General features: G+C 38.9%; 1 long non-coding RNA gene across 1 annotated transcript; it reads right to left on the minus strand.

Annotated features, from left to right (window-relative positions):
* Nucleotides 1–4,829: 4,829 nt before the first annotated feature.
* Nucleotides 4,830–6,340, minus strand: LOC142164889 (uncharacterized). The gene is made up of 2 exons (XR_012695971.1): nucleotides 6,055–6,340; nucleotides 4,830–5,193 (listed from the first exon to the last, which is right to left on the minus strand). It is a non-coding gene; the product is annotated as an uncharacterized LOC142164889 (long non-coding RNA).
* Between the last annotated feature and the right edge of the window lie 208 nt (nucleotides 6,341–6,548).

A 6,548-nucleotide genomic window follows, 5' to 3' on the forward strand; every position in this document is an offset into this window, starting at 1 on the left:
AATGCAATATAAAATACTGCAGGGTGCAACATTGTCGTAACTTATTACTGCGAAGCGTAACATCTCCGTAATGTAATACTGTGGAACGTAATATTGACATAATATTGCGGGGTGTAAAATCATCCACCCTTGGAACATTCGTCCTCGAATATTGACTGATGCTCTTATCATTTTCGTAACTTATAGCTCTTGTGAATACATTAATACTCTTCTTTCCATTCAAGCAGTTGCTCTGTGAATAAATCCAAAGTCTAGGGTATTCCCCCCCCTTTAGTCTTTTTGCTCATATCATGACCTGTGGTCGAAATCTTCCTAATCTTGCAACTTCTGTTGCCTCTTGTGAAGTGGCCTGTATGACCCTGGCTTTGTAAGTGCACTTATGCGATTCATCTTTCCTTTTTCCTTTTACCTTTTTAGTCGATCTGTAGGCCTTACTTTGTATATACAAGGCTTAATAGGATGCCTCTCTGGACCTCTATAAGTACATTGAAGTCCTTTGCTCGATACCTTGTTGGATTTATGAATATTGCTATATCTCATCGCATAGGTCCGTTTAACCATCCGTATGAATTACGGTCATAACTCTTACTTTAATTTATCATTGCTTAGGTCTGCTACCAAGTCCCAGCTCACTCTCGTTACTCATTCCATATGTATAAATTTAAGTCCTTTAATGCTTCCTCATTAATGTTCATCTTTAGAATGACGGCCTAATCTTATCTCATACTTTGTAGCTTTTGTCCATCCATTGTTGATTCAACTCAATATTGATCTACAATATACCCCTGATAACTTAACCTTTTATGTAATATTACTACTAGGATTCACGTTTTATCAGGAAATGTCTGAAATGATTAGATTGATCCACCTAGGGCGATACCCTGCTTCCATAACCATACCTCATAACATCCCAATGCGATTCACCTTGCGTGAGTATTTTAATCTTGTCCAAATCATAAGATCTGTTTCTTTTCTTCGTTGAATCATTACTAAATCGAAGGCCCAAACGTCATCTTTTAGCTATTACAATCACAATCTTATTCTATTACCAGGGTGGCATTCTAAATGCTATTAGTCTTAAACTCCTTTGAGTTTATTTAGGCTATAGTGAGCTTCGTATAATTTAGAGAAACCATATGTTCTTCTTGTTGTCATGAGCTTAACCCTGAGGACTTATCCATTTCCGTTACCTTTTTACTCGCCCTTTCTTATCGTTACTCTTGCCTTCTAGAATCTTGTCGCTTCACCATACAATGCCTTGGGACCTATACAACTCTATTTATTTTACTTGCAACCTTTCAACTTGCTTGTATCATAGATTTCCTTATGTCATTCTGGGACATCAAGTGAGACATCATATCATCTCTAATTCTTCTTTAATGTCTTAATTAGCCTCCTCGATACCTAGAAACCATAAGCTATGAGATATGCCGATGACTATGCCGCTATCATTCCTGGATATTGAATCCCATCACTTCTACCCTTCTATCCGGAGTATGGATTATTCACATATTCTGCCCTTGAGTATCTCGTACGCTATTTACCTTTACCTTCTTACCTTAAAATCTCGCATCGTATCTTCTATATCTTTTGTGACCTCCATTCCATCTAGGTGTAATTCACGTCCATAACTTGAATATTTATTATAATACTCGTACATCTGGTACATACACAATCTGGTGGAGTTTTGTACTAACTTCTTATGAGGCTGGTACTCTTCAGTTGGCTTCATCATAGAGCTATTATAAAATATGGCTACTATACTATCTTTCTTATACCTCTGCTACTTAAGAATGATCCTGAGGTCTATAATTCTCTTGGTTCCTCCAGTTTTGCTTAGTCGATGTAACTCTTTAGTCTCCTCTTCTTTCTGATCAGCCTCTATGTAGGCTTAAGATATCTTCCGGCCTGTGGCTCCTGGTATTAGTTATTACTTTTCCTGGTCATTCTGCCCCTTGTTGCGCCCATACTTAGCTCATCTTAGTGCCTATACATGCTAGAGTTTTCGTGCAACTCATATGATCTCAAATATTACTTTTAATTTTACTTCCCGTTCATTAGTCATGGTAGGTTCCACTTTCCTTTCGAGTGCTTATAATGTTGTTGCGAGATTGTTGTTACACAACCATTTCCTCTTTAGGTCGTTGTGCTTAGGTTGAAGCCTTCCTTTTTATCTCCTCAGCTAGTCTTTCGTTGTAGTACTTAGGGAGAACCCTTGACTCTCGTAAAGTTGTGAGCTTATTACGGACCTTTTTGATGTCCTTACTTGCCTATAATCATTGGTAGTTACTTACTTCCATGACCTTGTACTTGTATGGTTGCTTTTGAACTGATATTTTGCCTGCCTTCCCAGTGACACTTTCTTTTATCCCCGTTACACTCATACGGTACCTTTAACTACCCCGACTCTTGTTTGAATATATCTTAAAATGATATTCTCCAAGGCTGAATTCTCCATGTTGGGTTCTACTATGTTTATCTTACATGATCTGATGACTCGTCTGTAACCTCTTGTTTAGCCATAACTGAGATCTTCCTGACAAATTACTAACTTCTCATTGACCCATTCTCATATCAATATTCCTCGTAATCTTTCTTGGTTTACTTCCTTTGTCTTAACTTACATCTCGCACTGGTTTCTTATTTATTAATAACAGCTTGGGAAGGAACCTTTACTTCCTCTCCTTAACGTCGGGCTTGCACAATATTCTTGAATCGTAGCGTATCTGTAAGATTTGGATAAGTGCCATCTTATTCCTCTTTCATTTATCACATTCTTCCTTTACCATTCCATAGTCATTAGAACTACTTAAATTTTGACTTAATACCACATCACTCCATATTCCCCCCTTTAGGGGTGTACTAAAAGCTGAAGCCATGAGGATCGACCTATAGATATTTTACCTCTTCATCTTTGGCGTCATTTCTCAACATCAATGATCCTTACCCGCCTTGCGGCAATTCTTTTGTACCATGGATGACAAATTTCGTTACTCGCTAGGGTGACACTTAGCGTAACTAGCACATACAGTCTTTCAAGCTTAACTTTGCTCACATTGCTTGCTCTAAGGAAGCGTCTCCCTGAAGACCATTCTCTGAATTCATTATGGATCTTCTCCTGTGGTCCATTCTATTACCGCTGGAGCAAAATTTGAAATTCCTATGATGCCGAGTGCTTTCCAATCATTCAGTCCCTAATTCATATTTAGTTTATCTTGGTTATTAGTCCATACTGGTTTCTGTTACTCAGGGGATTAACTCTCCCCTCTTGTAGTCGCGTTGGAGTCACGAACTTATTTCTCGAAATAAGGATATAACCTTATGGCCTATATTCTTTTGTTGTCTTAAGTCCCATCACCTTTCGCCTCTTCTCTCATTTGACTATAGGTTATGTAACACTCTACCATTTTCATCCATGTACCACACCTTATTCATAATGCTTCCTTATCTCTCTTCTCATTACTCTGCTAATATTTTTACATATCCCTTATTTTGTGAAAACTTCAATACGACATTCTTTTGCTTTTAGCTTTCCTTTGCTCCATCCAGTGGCTGTTCGAGTTGAAATCAACTCATTCTAAAATAGGCTTTCTTGGAAACTGAAATCAACCCACCTTTGGTCTATACTTGATGTTAGCATAACAAAAGGCCAATCAATCCATATCAATTATAATATCAAGTCCTACCTAACCGAGCACCACGTACATTGTCCTTGTTTTGTTCTCAAATCTATCACGGGTCATTATGGCAACATCCATATATATAAGTAACAACATTAAGACTTAACTCACATAACTAATTTAGAAAAGGGTTTATATACATAGGGGTCGACTAGGCCATAGACATATCATACCCAAAATTATATACATGATATTGTCTGCAAAGCCTCTAAGTAGGCATAGCCAATATATATACAAGTCGGGACGGTGCTCCCTACATCCTCATAAAACAACCAAACACCTTTAAAACCCTGACTTCGTAATATTCTAAGAAGAGGTGGAACTCACCAACCAAAAACTGACACTTGTAGGAAGTCTACAGTAGAGGGTCCTTGCCTCGTCCTATATAAGAACCTCGATCAGACACACTTTGAAGCAGAATCTTCATATCCTTATCAGTTACCTTCCTTCTCTTGGCCCGACCACTATCTTCTTCTTCTGCGTATCCCATAACATACACTGAAGAACCTTGATTGACGGACTCCCAGGACTGTGGACTATCCGGAACCTCAGAAGAGCTGGTGTCCTCAAATACCTTGACATAGTTTTGAGCCTGAGGGAATCCCGGCCGTGCCAATCCATGCACTACTCCCCTCATACCCTGATCAACGGGCTGTGAAACTAAGGGCCTTGGTGAGGTCGGAACTCCTCTCACCCCATCTACTGCTAGAGTGGTCGAAACAACTCAAACGGATGGATTATATGGATCCTCGGATGGATCCTCCTCAATAGAACCCATGATCTCTGATGGGTCTGAATCCATAGTATAACTTATCTTTCTTTCTGGCACCTTCATAGCCTTTTGACCCGTGCTAGCGGCTATAGTCTTCGGAGGCATCGCTAAAAAAGTAACACATCGTTAGGAACATGAACACTTATACCGCACGATTTAAGATAAAAAGAGAGGATAACATCCTATATGTCCTGTAGCCTCCTGTCTATAAGTGTGGTGCACGACACACCTATAAACAAGACTCTACTAGACACGGTCTGTAGACAACCCTAGGACAGAACTGCTATGATACCACTTTTGTCACGACCTAAACCGATGGGCCGCGACGGGCGCCTGAGTCTTACTTCTCAATCACCCCTAAGCACGCTTCTAAAATATGAATCTGAATAACATCTGCTACATTACAAAATTAACATACGTGAAAGAAGCCTGCCATCAAGGCATATGTACGTATACAGGCAGAATACCGTGGGCGAGCCGGCAAGGCTGCTATAGACAACTATACATCAAAAACTGAAAGCCGACAAGGCCACATATAACCCAACTAGACATACTGTCTACAGACCTCTAACAGAAACATAACTGTACAAAGACAGGACTGAGCCATGTCATACTCATATACATATATATGTACAAACGTATCGTATCCATATCAAAAGCAGCTCCGGATCAAATGGAGCACGCCAACTCTCCCTGATCAGGGTTCCTAAGAAGGAGGATCGTCAGCTTGTCTACCTGCACCTGCAGGCATGAAATGCAGGCCCCGTGTAATAGGGCATCAGTACGGAAAATGTACTGAGTATATAAGGCATGGAAATTAGTACGTAATAGACATAGATGAAACATGGAATACTGAAACACATCTTTAAATCTGAATAACTTTGTATATTTTGAAATGTTTATAACGTCATGCATGTGCGTGTAAATGTCATGTCGTGCATAGGTATATGTTTCATAACATCATCAGCCTCTGAGGGCATCCCATCATATCATATCGGCCACTGTGGGCAAAGTCATAATCGTATACCAGCTGATCAGGTGGTGGTGCGTATATAACGCCATAACCATTCCCATATCCCATATACATATATACCTACATATATACGCGTATATAACGCCGTTTGAATACATACATATATATATATATGCGTATATAACGCCATTTGAATACATACCCATATATGCGTATATAATGCCGTTTGAATCATATTTCAACCACTGTGGGCAACATCATCATCATATACCAGCTGATTAGGTGGTGGTGCGTATATAACGCCGTAACCTTTTCCCATATCCCATATACATATATTTACATATATACGCGTATATAACGCCATCTGGTCATGGGTCAATGCACATGTATAAATGAGTAAAATGCATGAAAATATGTAATAATCTCGATATTCCTTCTGGATAAACTTTTCCAACTGCGTATTATTTTGAGACCCATGAATAAAAGATAATAATAATTCTCATGGGGAATAAATAATATAGACACCCCTACTATTTCTACGAATAGAATAATTTATAGAAATCGTGTATTTGCCCGTTTCTTTCGTATAATCTGGACCATGTCAAAAAAAAGGAAGGGCATTAACATACCTGAGCCGATTCTCTTGGCAATACCTCTAATCAACTACGGTAACAACTCAACTCTGTGAACCGTATATGATAATCCACTTCCGTGCGTTCTCTACAAGTAATTGGGCTAAACAGTCTTCATGATTGTATTACCACTGAAGCAAACCAAGGTGTTTGCTGTAACGGCTGAAAAATTTGTATTGTTTTAAAGATTTTCCCATCCAAAAATATTGAGAGTGTGGGATTTAAAGCTTCTTAACTTAGTAAAGTTGAAAGGTTCCTACAATTGTAAAGAGCAAATGTTCTACGGTGTTGGTGTTAATGTGCAGACAAGTGTTTTTGTTGTTCTTTTATGCTAGCTAACTTCTTTACAAACTTTGATGTTTTTTTGAGGTTTATCCAAAGAACATGTCACGTGTTAACAAGGCACCTAATGTGTTATGACTCATCAGGCACATTGGTGCCACCTTGGCCAAGCTTAATGCCATGTGGCAATCCATAAAAAAATCTTTATC

This window comes from Nicotiana tabacum, chromosome 10 (assembly GCF_000715075.1).
Source record: "Nicotiana tabacum cultivar K326 chromosome 10, ASM71507v2, whole genome shotgun sequence".
Classification (NCBI taxonomy): Eukaryota; Viridiplantae; Streptophyta; class Magnoliopsida; order Solanales; family Solanaceae; genus Nicotiana; species Nicotiana tabacum.